Genomic DNA, 14,499 nt, shown 5'->3' on the forward strand with positions numbered 1-14,499 from the left:
GATGTTAAATTGTTATATTATCATGATATAATGATATATAATATATCTTAGTATGATATATATTCAGTTAAATGTCGTTACAACGATAATCGTTACATATATGTCTCGTTTCGAAATCATTAAGTTAGTAGTCTTATTTTTACATATGTATTTCATTGTTAATACACTTAATAATATATTTACTTATCATTTAACATAATTAACCAAGTGTATCAATATCTTAATATGATTCATATGTACCTAGTAAGACGTTGTTGTAACGATAATCGTTATATATATCGTTTTCGAGTTTCTTAAATTAATAGTCTCATTTTTATGTATATAACTCATTGTTAAAATACCTAATGAGATACATACTTATAATAAAATCATGTTAACTATATATATAACCATATATATGTCATCGTATAGTTTTTACAAGTTTTAACGTTCGTGAATCACCGGTCAACTTGGGTGGTCAATTATCTATATGAAACCTATTTCAATTAATCAAGTCTTAACAAGTTTGATTGCTTAACATGTTGGAAACACTTAATCATGTAAATAACAATTTCATTTAATATATATATAAACATGGAAAAGTTCGGGTCACTACAGTTGGTTCATATCCATTAGCCATTAGTGTAGCTAACATTTCAGTTTCATCAATTGGTTCAGTTCCTTCTCCTAAAGAACATTCTCCTGTTCCTTGTAATTCTGGAAATTCTTCTAACAATTCTGCATGTGATTCTATAGTTTGTATATAATAACATGTATCATCTGCAGGTTGCGGTTGTTGCATTGCTCTATCAACTGAAAAGGTAACACTCTCATCCTCTATACTTAGGGTCAGTTTCTTACCAAACACGTCTATCATTGCTTTAGTCGTGTTTAAGAATGGTCTTCCTAATATGAGAGGAACTTGAGAATCTTCTTCCATGTCCAGAACAACAAAATCTACTGGAAATACTAAAGTACCAACTTTAACTAGCATGTTCTCCATTATCCCTCTAGGATATTTTATTGATCGATCGGCTAGTTGTATGCTTATTCTTGTTGGTTTCAATTCTCCAAGGTCTAGTTTAGTGTATAGTGAATACGGCATTAAATTTATACTAGCACCTAAGTCTGCCAATGCTTCTATTGAACTAAGACTACCCATAAAACATGGAATTGTGAAACTTCCTGGATCAGATAATTTTTCTGGTATCTTATTCAACAGCACTGCTGAACAATTAGCATTCATAGTAACAGCCGAGAGTTCTTCCATTTTCTTTCTATTCGAGATCAGATCTTTCAGAAATTTAGCATATCTAGGCATTCCTGAAATTACATCAATGAAAGGAAGATTTACATTTATCTGTTTAAACATATCTAAAAATTTGGATTGCTCGGCTTCAAGTTTCTCTTTTTTCATTTTACTCGGGTAAGGAAGTGGTGGTTGGTATGGTTTAACATAAGGTTTAGCCTTAACTGTGTTATCTTCATTAACCTTTTCAACTACCGGTTCTGTTTCATTATCTTGCTCAGGTTGTGGTTCTTGTGGAGTAGGAATAGCCTCATCAGAAATTACAGGTATTTCAGGTGGTTTAAGTGTTGTACCACTTCTTGTGGTAATAGCTTTAGCTGTTTCATTCCGGGGGTTAGCATTTGTATCACTAGGTAGACTTCCCGGTTTTCTTTCACCTATTAACCTTGCTAGGTTACTTACTTCTTGTTCCAAATTTTGAATAGAAGCTTGTTAATTTCTAAATGCGTGAGCATTTTGTTCATTGGTTTGTTTCTGAGATGTGAAAAACTGTGTTTGAGTTTCAACTAGCTTCGTCATCATATCTTCTAAATTTGGCTTTTTATCATCGGTTTGTGGTGGTTTGTTTTGAAAATTAGGTCTTTGCTGGTTGTAAGTATTGTTGGATACTTGTTGATTACTAGGACCTTGTTGGTTGTTGTATGGAATATTTCGGTTATAATTCTGATTTTGATTGTAAATTGGTCTTGGTGGTTGATAATTATTCTGATAATTATTTTCAGGCCTTTGGTTTAGATATGAAACATTCTCTCTTTGTTCCATTGTTATTTCAATACTGAGACAATCTTTCGTCAAATGTGGTCCTCCACACTGCTCACAACTAATTCATATTGAGTGAATATCTTTAGTCATCTTTTCCATTCGTCTCTCGACATCATCTATCTTTGCGGAAATGGAATCTAAGTCATGGCTAGAATCGGCTCAAGCTGCTTTAGATGATCTAACGATATCTTTTTCTTGGTGCCACTCATGTGAGTGGGAAGCAGTGTTATCAATAATTTTATAAGCATCAGTTTCGGTTTTCTTCATAATAGAACCACCAGCTGCAATATCGATGTCTTTCCTTGTAGTGATGTCGCATCCTTGGTAGAATATTTGTACTATTTGACAGGTGTCTAAACCATGTTGCGGACATCCTCTTAATAACTTTCCAAATCTGGTCCATGCCTCATATAGAGTTTCGTTTGGTTTCTGTGTGAACGTAACAATTTCTCCTTGAAGTCTTACGGCTTTAGATGCCGGAAAAAAATTTTTAAGAAAATTTTAAACTAAAACGTCCCATGTATCAATCGCTCCTTCAGGTAACGATTCCAACCAATCTTTGGCTTCTCCCTTTAAAGTCCAGGGAAATAACATGAGATATATCTGTTCATCTTCAACTTCTCTTATTTTAAATAGTGTGCAGATCCTATTAAAGGTACGAAGATGTTCATTTGAATCTTCCTTCGGCGCACCACTAAATTGGCATTGATTAGTTACCATGTGTAGAATTTGTCCTTTGATTTCATAATCTGGCGCATTAATGTCAGGATGAGTAATTGCGTGACCTTGGCCAGTGCATTTAGCTCGCATTCGATCTTCCATACTTAAAGGTTCCAGATTCTCCATGATTGAATTTGTTGAATCTGAATCACTAGAGGATTCTGATTTAATGGTTGGTTCCTCAACAATCTCTGTTTGAATAATTGGTGGTTCCGGAGGAAAAATTAATGGTTCAGGATCCATGAATTGTCCCTGAATATTCTCCGGATTCTCAATTGTGAGGTCGGGTTCAAAAAATGGATTATCGGAAATTTGAATTGGAGTACTTGGTTGACTGGATGACGATTCTAAAGAAAAATCAACGGCGACAATATTAGCTAGATGTCTTGATCGAGTTACAGGTGGTGAACGTACAAAAGGTGGTGAACGTCTTGCTCGGTGCATTCACTGAATATCCTTTAGTTTTTAAAAGGAAAGAAAAATTATATAAGTTATCCAATTAATAGACTTTTCTGATTTTGCCCACGTTTTGAATAGCCAAAAGATGCAGCAGAGGGGCAGGATTCGTTTGGTCTCAATATAATTGAGTACTGTTTGGCTCCAATAACCCGGTCCACGTACAAATCCAACTATTACTACGAACCAGAAAATTTTGATGTCTATCAATTTAACCACTTAAAATAAATTTTCGTAATTTTAAGAAATTTAGATAAGGAGTAGAATAAAAATCTATGTCCTAAAAACTAGAATGGCGAGAAATAAGAAAGAAAAAGAGCGCGTCGAAAAAGGTCGAAAAAGAAAAGAGTTGAAAAATAAAAGGCGTCGAAAAATAAGAAAGAGAAAAAAAATTGACTTATGAAACTTTAAAACACTCGACTAACCCAACCTTATTACTATTACTAACTTAAAATTAAAATTGCAAATTGAGATTACTAATTGGAGTGATAATTGATACATAGGTAAAAGGCGTTGAAAAAAAAAAAAGAAAGTAGCGCGTTGAAACTTAAAAAGGAATTAAAACTAAAAATTAAAAATTACGTCTAAAAATATTAAAGCTTACAAGTAAAACTATATCCCAAATGGCAATATCTTAAAAAGGTACTAAAACTTAAAAAGGCGTCGCAAAATTCTAAAGCACCTAAATCTTAGTCTAAAGAAAAAGCACTTAAAGGATTTTACGGCAAGGCCTAAAAATCTAGAAATAAAAATAACTATGGCAAAAACTATGACTTAAAATTAAATACGAGCGAAAAATACAAAAGTTACGCTAAAACGAATAAAAAGGGACAAAATATAAAAATACACTAAAAGTTGTAAAAATGTACAATTTTTATAAAAATATTATTTTTATATTATTTACTTATTAAAACTATTAATTTTACAATTTAATTAAACTAATTAAACTAAATATATAAAATAATTAAAACTAAACTAAATTAATTAATTAACAAAACCTAATTAGGGTTTTTATAATAATAATAATAATAAACTCCGTATTAAATGCTGATTAGGGTTCTGTCAGGCGCGTCAGGGTAAACTCTGCGAGTTGCGGTTCCACCTGGCAACAAACTCCGCGAGTCGCGGGGTTTGAAATTTCAGATAAGGTGCTTTCGTTTGACAGGTTTCGGTTTTTAATATTTATATTTTTTTATTTTTCAGTTTTTAATTTAATTAAAATATAAATAAAACTTATATTTTAAAAACTAAAATAAAAACAAAGATACTTATAATTTTATAAATAAAAATCTTAAAAATAAATTTATAAATATGTTTTTTTTTTCGGTTTTTGATTTTATGTTTTAAATAAACACAAAATATTTAAATAAACTTATATTTTTATAAAATAAAAATAAAGAAACTTTATAAAACTTAAATATTTAACAAACTCTTAAAAATATTTATATTTTTGTTTTTCTTTTTATATTTTCGAATATTTAAAACGTATTTTTACAAAAACGTATTTTTATAAAAGTAAACTAAAAATAAAATTTTTTTTTTATATTAGCGTTGCGCTTCCGGCTTTAAGCTAGATTGGTCCCCGGCAGCGGCGCCAAAAATACTTGATGTTAAAGCTAAGGGGTATAAAATACTATTAAATTTTAGCAGGAAAAACTATTAAATACGATACAATTTTACACAAGATATTTATTTATTTATAGAATGGATATACTTAAACCTTGCTACAACACTTATAGGCAGTGTACCTAATCGTACAGTATTATAGTTTTTAGTAAGTCCAGTTCGTTCCACAGGGAAAAATCTTTAACCAAAGCTTAACGCTATATTAGTTTTATTTTATAAAAATACATATATATATAAGTAATATTATTATTATTATAAAGGGGGGTTTTTTACCGTTTAATGACCAGTTTGTCGATTTTAAAACCTTAGTCGCAGTTAAAACCTAATGTAAAATATTAAATAAATAAAAGACAAGACTTCATTTAAAGCGTAAAGTAAATAACGATAATGAAATTGCGATAAATAAAAGTTAGATGAAATAAAGTACAATAATTAAAAAGTGCGTTAATTAAAAGTACAATTAAATACAGTGACAATAAATAAAAGTGCGATAATTAGAAGTGCAATTAAATATAAAATTAAGGAAATTAAATATGAAATAAAATAATTATGCTTATTTAAACTTCCGTAATCATGATGTTTGACGTGTTGATTTTAGTTTTATGCCCATGGGTTAATTGTCCTTTGTCCTGGATTATTCAATATGTCCGTCTGGTTTTTGTCCATAACAGTCCATCGGTTATAAATTTAAGGTGCGAGTGTCCTCGTCAAATTATCCTTATACCCGAAGTCAAATATTCCAACTAATTGGGGACTTAAACTGTAACAAGGTTTTATTACTTTGTTTAATAATTACACCAGGATATCGACTACGTGTAACCCAAGGTTTTAATATTTTGTTATCAATTATGCCAAGTGTCCTTGTACATAATTTCAACCCTGTTTTAATAATTCTAGTGACTATTAATCCATTCCCGTATCCGGTTAAATGAACGATTATTCGTACATATAAATATCCCGCCCATCGTATCCGATCGAGTGTATATGGTTATTTATAGGGACTTCCAATTGTAAATCTTTATATTAAAATTAACAAACTATCATTTATTTAAACAAATATAAAGCCCATTAATAGCCCATAGTCTAATTTCCACAAGTGTCGTTCTTTTGTCCAAACCCCAATTATGGTATAAAGCCCAATTACCCAATTTTAGATATTTTTAGCCCAACATCATGATTACTTCATTTTAAATAAGCATAATAATAACTTAGCTACGAGACATTAATGTAAAAAGGTTGAACATAACTTACAATGATTAAAAATAGCGTAGCGTTACACGGACAGAATTTCGACTTACACCTTTACAACATTCGCTAACATTCCCTTATTATTAGAAATTAAAATTAAAATTAAAATATAAATTATATATATATATATATATATATATTTACGTATATAGATAGAGAGGATGGATATATGGATATTTAAAACTCGTCGAATGCGTTGGCTTTTACAGGCAGTTTCAGAATTGGGGACTCCACGAGTCGCGACCTTTTTTCACTACAAACTCCGCAAGTCGCGGAGTTCGTAAAACCAGCTCACACAAGTTTGTCTTTTAATTTTCCGACGGTATTTAAATATAAATATAATATATAAATAATTTTTAAGAATTATTTAAATATTATATTATATTTATGTGCATAGTTGACTCATAATTTTTAGTCCGTTGCGTCGAGCGTTGAGAGTTGACTCTGGTCCCGGTTCCAGATTTTCGAACGTCCTTGCGTACAATTTAATATCTTGTACTTTGCATTTTGTAACGTGTACTCTTGTCATTTTTAGACGTTTCTTATCAATAATTGGAACCTCTTTGATTGTATTTTGTACTTTTGAGCTTTTTGATCGTTTGCGTCTTCAATTCGTCGAATCTATCTTTTGTCTTCACCTTTTATTATTTAAACGAATATCACTTGTAAATAGAACAATTGCAACTAAAAGCTTATCTTTCTTGAGGAATAATGCTATGAAATATATGTTCGTTTTTAGCATTATCACGTATCATCCTCAAACGGATGGTCAAACCGAACGTATGAATCAAATGTTGGAGGATATATTACGGGCATGTGTGATTGATTTCGGTGGTAGTTGGGATGTGCACCTACCTTTGGTGGAATTCTCGTACAATAATAGTTACCATACTAGTATTGGGATGTCACCTTACGAGATACTTTATGAGCGAAGGTGTCGAACTCCGGTTTGTTGGGGTGAAGTGGGACAAAAGGAAATCGGGAGTTCCTATTTGGATTTGGAGATGAATAGTAAGATTGAGATGATTCTGGATCGATTAAAGGCGTGCAAGATAGACAAAAATCTTATGCCAATGAGCGGAGGCGACCGATTGAGTTCCACGAAGGCGACATGGTGATACTTAAGGTTTCACTGTGGAAGGTATTATTCGGTTTAGAAAACGGGGAAAGTTAGCTCCTCGATTCATTGGACCTTTCAAAATCTTGGATCATGTTGGAGAGGTTGCGTATAGATTAGTGATGTTATGCGAGGTGTATACGAAATAGTTATATTTTTATTGCGAAATATTATTAAATACGATACAATTTTACACAAGTTATTTATTTATTTATTGAATGGAATATACCTAAACCTTGCTACAACACTATAGGCAGTGTACAAAATCGTACAGTAGTGTAGTTTTTAGTAAGTCCGGTTCGTTCCGCATGGAGCTAGCCAAGTTTTGACTTGTAATTTTAGGTCCGTTGCATCGCGCGTTGATAGTTGGTTCATGTCCCTGTTCCGGATTTTCGAACGTCCTTTCGTACGATTTAATTTCTTGTACTTTGCGTTTCGCGGCTCGAACTCTTGTAACTTTTAGACGTTTCTTATCAATAAATTGAACCACTTGGATTGTACTTTGTACTTTTTAGCGTTTTGGTCGTTTGCGTCTTCAAATCGTCGAATCTGTCTTTTGTCTTCACCTTTTATTATTTAAACGAATATCACTTGTAAATAGAACAATTGCAACTAAAATCTTGTCTTTTTTGAAGGATAATGCAATGAAATATATGTTCGTTTTTAGCATTATCAAATATTCCCACACTTGAGCGTTGCTTGTCCTCAAGCAATATAGAACTTTGAATAAAAACATACTTGAATCACTTCTTTATTCTTCACACTTTGTACATCAGTGATTTCTATACGGCGGTATGAACAATGATAGTAACGATGTGGTTTACAGTCCCATACAACTATAAATAATTAGATCCTTTAGGAAATTGGATCTTTATGAAAACATTTGATCTTTTAAAAACTCAATCTAGCTTTTACCCTAGATAAGTTTTCTGGAATAACCCTTCACCGGTGTTTGCAAAATGTTTTTGTGGGTTTCATATTTGAAAATTTTAGCTCAAAACTTGCGGTTTTGTGTCACCCACTTGCTAACCTTGTATTGGGAAAGCAACACGTCCAGTTTACTTGTTCCGTATATTACGTTTCGGTAAACTACCGTCCGGTTGTAAAGGAAAGCGTTGAACAAGCAAATGTTAAGGCAATGTCTAATGACATGCAGATGTTCATGGTCCACAACGTGTCGGATGCAATTACTATCCTTTGTAGGAGCAATAGTAAAGATCACCCTATAGTTTTTCGGTCTGGCACAAGGTCCTGTCTTCGACCATGCTATGCAACCACCGTTCTTACGGTTGACACCCGATTTGATTCAGGTGACCTAATAAATTCCGATGAATTCTTAGGATTTTACGTTCAATGGTAATGAACGTATTGAAAATAGGGTTTTTAGAAAACAAATCGGTTTGTAATTTGATTAAAGTATTTTCTCGTTCAAGCTCGAGTTTAGATATCATCGAATTTCATGAGTTTGTAATTCTCAATCTTTATGGTCAATCCCAAGGATTGAGTAATATCAGGCTTAAAACCTGATTTTTGATCTTTAAGGAGATTATCCTTTCTGGGGATCTAATTCATTAGTCTTATAAGCTAATTTGCACGGTGCCCCCCCATTGTACTAGACAGATCCTCTCATGGTTAGGATAAGTCTGACCACTTGGTGACCCTGTTTGATGCTGAGGTCCGTGGATTTCCAGCTGATTTTTGAGAAAACTTTTCAAGGTTTTTCGTAGACTCTACAACTGGTCTGGACGACAACTTCCTGACCTAAATCAAGAAGCGCGTGTCTTTTTCTCGGAAGACTTTACTTCCTTTTTAATTCCATTTATATTACAATAAACTGGGTAAAACTTTTATTTTTCTTTCTTTGCGTTTTTATTCTCCTCTATTCCATTTTAAATGAATTCAAGCATTTTGGATTGTTTCTCAATTTATGTATTTTCCGAGATAACAATAATTTCGGTGTTAACACCTACTTTTATCGTTCATAAATATGTATAAACATGATTTTGAATTCAATTATTTGAAAATTTTAAAATTTTTTACTAGAATTGGGTAGTCAGTATATAAGACTAGGGCTGTTCTTTATTATCAGAGAGCACTAGATTCTAATACAACTACTGCGTTACTAGTATTTTGAATGGTAACCAAGTGTTTAAATTAAAATTTTAAAACCCAAACGAATTTAACCCCTTCCCACACTTAAGATCTTGCAATGCCCTCGTTTGCAAGAAATCAGTAACAATTTAAATTATTGAGGGTGATTAGCGTAAAAAGATGATTAAAATTTTACCAAAGTTTTCAAATATATTGTTGTATGCTTTGAATGAAAAATGGTGCACTTCATTTGTTCATTCCGTCTATTGTTATTTCACATATATTTTGCATTTTGTCGTCAAAATTAATAGCTTTTGCTGAACTTAATGTCAGTCTTTGAAAATGCACTGTTTTACCCTTTGTGTACATGAAATAAAATACATACAATACAAATATAAACATGCATGGTAATTTGAAATGGGACTTAATATCCCACTATCAAATTACAAAAATGAAATATTAGTACAAAATAATAAAAATAGTAAACATTACATTAAAGTATCAAAATGTTAAATGTTTAGCATAAATAGATAAAAATAATAAAAGATAAAACATCACCAATGGAACACTATTGATTTGGATAGGGGTTCCAGTTCATATCATCACTCGGGTTCCATGGTTGGTGATAGGTGTTTTGGTAGGCTTGATTGGGGTCGTACAGGTCATAGGGTGGTCGCATGTCGGGCTAATGTGGTGGATAGTAAGCAGGTCGAGTCGGGATGTAGTTATTTGGTACCTGATATGATAGCTGGCTCATGATTTAGTGCTGATGAACTTGCCAGCTATCGTGTTGGCGTCACCTGAAAGTCTCATACTCATTCGCGGCTTGCCACTGCTCATATCGACGATGCCTATCCTTATTAGTCATTTCTACCTCATCTATACGCTGGAAAACGTCAGTAGCACTATCCCTAATGACATCCCTAATGTCATCCGCTTCCTCCATCTCCTCATCTGAACCCCTCTCTACCTGTGGATGGCAGCCCTGATATGGTATTGCCTGATTGCGTCTCCTAGTCAATACCTTTGCACCTTGATAGACTTGCAAACCTAAAGTCTCGTCTTGTTCCCTAACCACCATCATTGGACCCCCTTTTTCCCTATCTACACCTAAATACTCTCTAATGAGAGTAACAAAAATACCTCCTCCTATTATTCCCCCTTCATGTATACCTTCCACCATTTTAGACAGATAAAAACCAACACAGTAGGGGATATTAACATAGCTTCTAGTGTCTCGAATGCACTTAAGGTAAAATAAATCGTGTAAGGTCATTTTCTCATTGTTGTTACCTCTTTGTGTAATCGAGTTTGCTAAGAATCTATCTATTCTACGAAGCTCGGCTTTATTACTATCTAAATAGGAGTGTCTTCCTCCCCGCGTAAACACATTAAAATTTGACATACGCCTCCAGATGGCGTTAGCGTCAAAATTTCTATCTACCCGCTCACCATGATAAATCAAATTTGTACAATCAGGTGATAGTAATTCAGCGGGAGTGTAAATCTGTAAAGCCCTGGCCATGTCCAGCATGGACATCCTGTACATCATACGACCAAGTAAAAATCTAAAAAAACTCTTATCGTCTAACCTATCTACATCCTTATTAAAAGCTATAATACTCATTAGCTCAACACACCACTCCTTATATACAGGCCTACGAGTGGTAAATAAACGTTCCCAATCGGGAAAAGAAGAATTCCCATACCTTTGGATCAGTAGTAGCCTAACTGGGTTAGCTAGGTGGACCCTTTCCAAAGGCTCCCAATCGATTACCCTTGGTACTTCTACATTTTTGGTTCAAAGCTTAAATTTGTTACTTTGGTACGTCGGGTAATCTCTCCAACTTCTATCAAATCTTAAATTTGGATGCAACTGTTCTTCATGAATTGTTGGGTGTTCTATTATATGGTGAACGGGAAATACTACGTAGGCAATAAAAAATTATGGTTCTGGTTCATAGTATGGCACGTGTTGATCATAATGTTGTTGTTGTTCAGGTTGTTATTCCGGTTCGTGATATTGCATCTCTGGCTGTGGTTCCGGATCAGTTTGTCTAGACAATGATGCACCGTCCGTATCTGTATTTCTCTGCAAAACACATTAAACACAAAATTTGTGCATCCAAATATGCATTAGTGTTAGCAAAATAATAAATTAAAACAATTACAGTAATATGTTTAATCCATATTAAATTTATACTCATTTTCATATTTTTATCAATTCTACACTTTTTCAAATAATCATATATGAAAATGTTTACAATGTTCATAAGCTTTTATCTCAAATAACATGTCAAAATAATCATTACTAGCAATTAAACAAGTTTCAAATGGCATTTATATCAAATTAATCAAGTTCATGAATTTTAGACTTAAAAAGTCAACTTTAATTCTCAAAAATCATGTTTAGGATCAAAGTTTGGATCATTTAGCTACCTAAACATGTTACACTACTTAATTTAGCAATAATTCATGACAAAAATCGGCCATAACCTGTTTATATCAAAAAGCCTCAAATTGCTCAAGAACACAAACCCTAGATTTCTAAAAATTTTGAAGTTTAAGGCTTCAAATCATGACAAATAGCATCAATCTAGGTTATACATGCATAATATACTAACAATTTAACTCTAATTACACTAAAAATTATTAAACTAGTATTATTGCAAATAATTGAAATTATCACAAAAATTAGGAAATTTATGAGTTTAGGAGTGAAATCTTTACCTTTTTGATCCCAAATCCGAAGAAAGGCATGTTTATAGTGGATTGTAGGATGAAATTTGGTGGATTTTGGTTGTAAAATGATGAAATTTGAGTGTGTTTTGAGGGTATGTTCGTGTATGTGTGTGTGTTTTATGATGGGAACAGAACAGCTCGCTGAGCTTTTTGTATTTGACCAACATTTCTAGCCCATGCGATCGCATGGGTTGGCAGTGTAAACCCCATGCGATCGCATGGGGTCCAGGTTTTTTTTATTTTATAAAAACCTTTAATTTATAAAACAAAAATTGATTAAATTTAAAATTTTGTTTCTTTTTTATTTAAGCAGAGGTTGTTTCGGTATGTTTACCTAGTCCATCCCTCGACAAAATTTAAAATTTGTCATTTTAAAGCGTTGTTTTAAAAGCAAAGATTTTTGGGTTTTTTTAAATGTTTTTGGCATACTTTAAATCAATAAGATTAAAAATAATGATAATAAAAATTTTCGTCCCGCCCTTGGGTAAACAATTTCGGTTCAACGACCTAGTCTTCAACTCACGATGAATTTTATAAATCATATTTTTAACTTAATGAAATAAAGTACATTTTTGTTTTTAAATTCACACCAAATTTAAAATGCATAAAATTAAAAATTCATATAAATATCATTAATATTTAAATATATTAATTTTACAAACTTATATTGAAAATATTAGTTTTTAAAATATTTACAAACTTAATTATATTGGTTTTAAAAATTTACAATAATAATTTAATATTAATATATTAATTTTAAAAACAAGGTAGAGATAAAATTAAAAATCTTTTTGGTCTTTTTTTTTATCCCACTTTAATAAATTAAATATTATCAAAAATATACGCCCCTCTTTTGGGTAAAGTAATTTTGGTTATTTTACCTATTTTTACTCGTGACGAATTTTTGAAATATTTTGGATTGATTGATTAAAGATATTTATACCTTATGAATAAACGGTAAATTTCGCAGTGATGTAATAAATTTTTATATGATATCAATAATTTCGGTTTCGCATACCTAATTTTATTGAATATTAATTTAATACTTTATAGCGAACGATTCAGCGTTTATTATCAAAAAGGTTAAAAGCAATAAAATAAAATAAAAACTGTACATACTTACCTATGAGAAAGAATTCTCAGAGACCTGCTTTAGCCTACTCATAGGAGAGTCGTGTGATTTTTGTTTTCTATAGCTACATAAGCATAACCTCGATTCTTCATTAACTTTTCTTCTAAACATATGAACGGTCCTTCTCTGCATAGAGTAACAAATTAGGTATTTGAATATGTTTGATTGTTCGAACATTTACCTTCGTGTGACCATTTTCCGCATTTATGACATCTTTCAAGGTGTCGTGCTCTTCTTTTTGTTGCGGATTTTGATTTTCCTTTACCAAAATGTGTCTTATGTTGATCTTTCCTGAGTTCTTTCCTCACTTCGTCCATTTTGCCTCTTATGAATGATACCAGTTCACTCGGAAAGATGTTATTATTACGTTTAGTAATCATAGCGTGTAGTAGTATACCATGGTTCAGATCAAAGGAATTCTTCATCTCGTAAAACCTAAAAGAAATAAAAATTCAGAATGGAGGGAGAAGACTGGTGTAGAGACCCGTCCTAATCCATCTGGATGAAGTCCATATCGATTATAAAAGATTCACAATAGTTGATTACATCGCGAGGTACTTGACCTCTATATGATACATTTTACAAACATTGCATTCGTTTTTGAAAAGACAATCTATCATTACATCTAAGGTTGACGACATGCATACCATTTCATAATATATCTTACTATAATTTACTTAATAATAATCTTGATGAACTCAACGAATTGAATGCAACATCTTTTGAAATACGTCATGAATGACTCAAATTAATATCTCTAAGATGAGCAAAAGCACAGCGGAAGATTTCTTTCATACCTGAGAATAAACATACTTTAAAGTGTCAACCAAAAGGTTGGTGAGTTCATTAGTTTATCATAAACAATCATTTCATAATTTTAATAGACCACAAGATTTCATATTTCCAATTCTCATAAATAAACGTCCCATGCATAGAGACAAAAATATCATTCATATGGATTGAACACCTGGTAACCGACATTCACAATATGCATATAAGAATATCCCCATCATTCCAGGATCCTCCTTCGGACATGATATAAATTTCGAAGTACTAAAGCATCCGATACTTTGGATGGGGCTTGTTGGGCCCGATAGATCTATCTTTAGGATTCGCGTCAATTAGGGTGTCTGTTCCCTAATTCTTAGATTACCAGACTTAATAAAAAGGGGCATATTCGATTTCGATAATTCAACCATAGAATGTAGTTTCACGTACTTGTGTCTATTTTGTAAATCATTTATAAAACCTGCATGTATTCTCATCCCAAAAATATTAGATTTTAAAAGTGGGACTATAACTCACGCATATAATTAT

The sequence above is a fragment of the Rutidosis leptorrhynchoides genome, chromosome 5, assembly GCF_046630445.1.
Source record: "Rutidosis leptorrhynchoides isolate AG116_Rl617_1_P2 chromosome 5, CSIRO_AGI_Rlap_v1, whole genome shotgun sequence".
NCBI classification, from domain to species: Eukaryota; Viridiplantae; Streptophyta; class Magnoliopsida; order Asterales; family Asteraceae; genus Rutidosis; species Rutidosis leptorrhynchoides.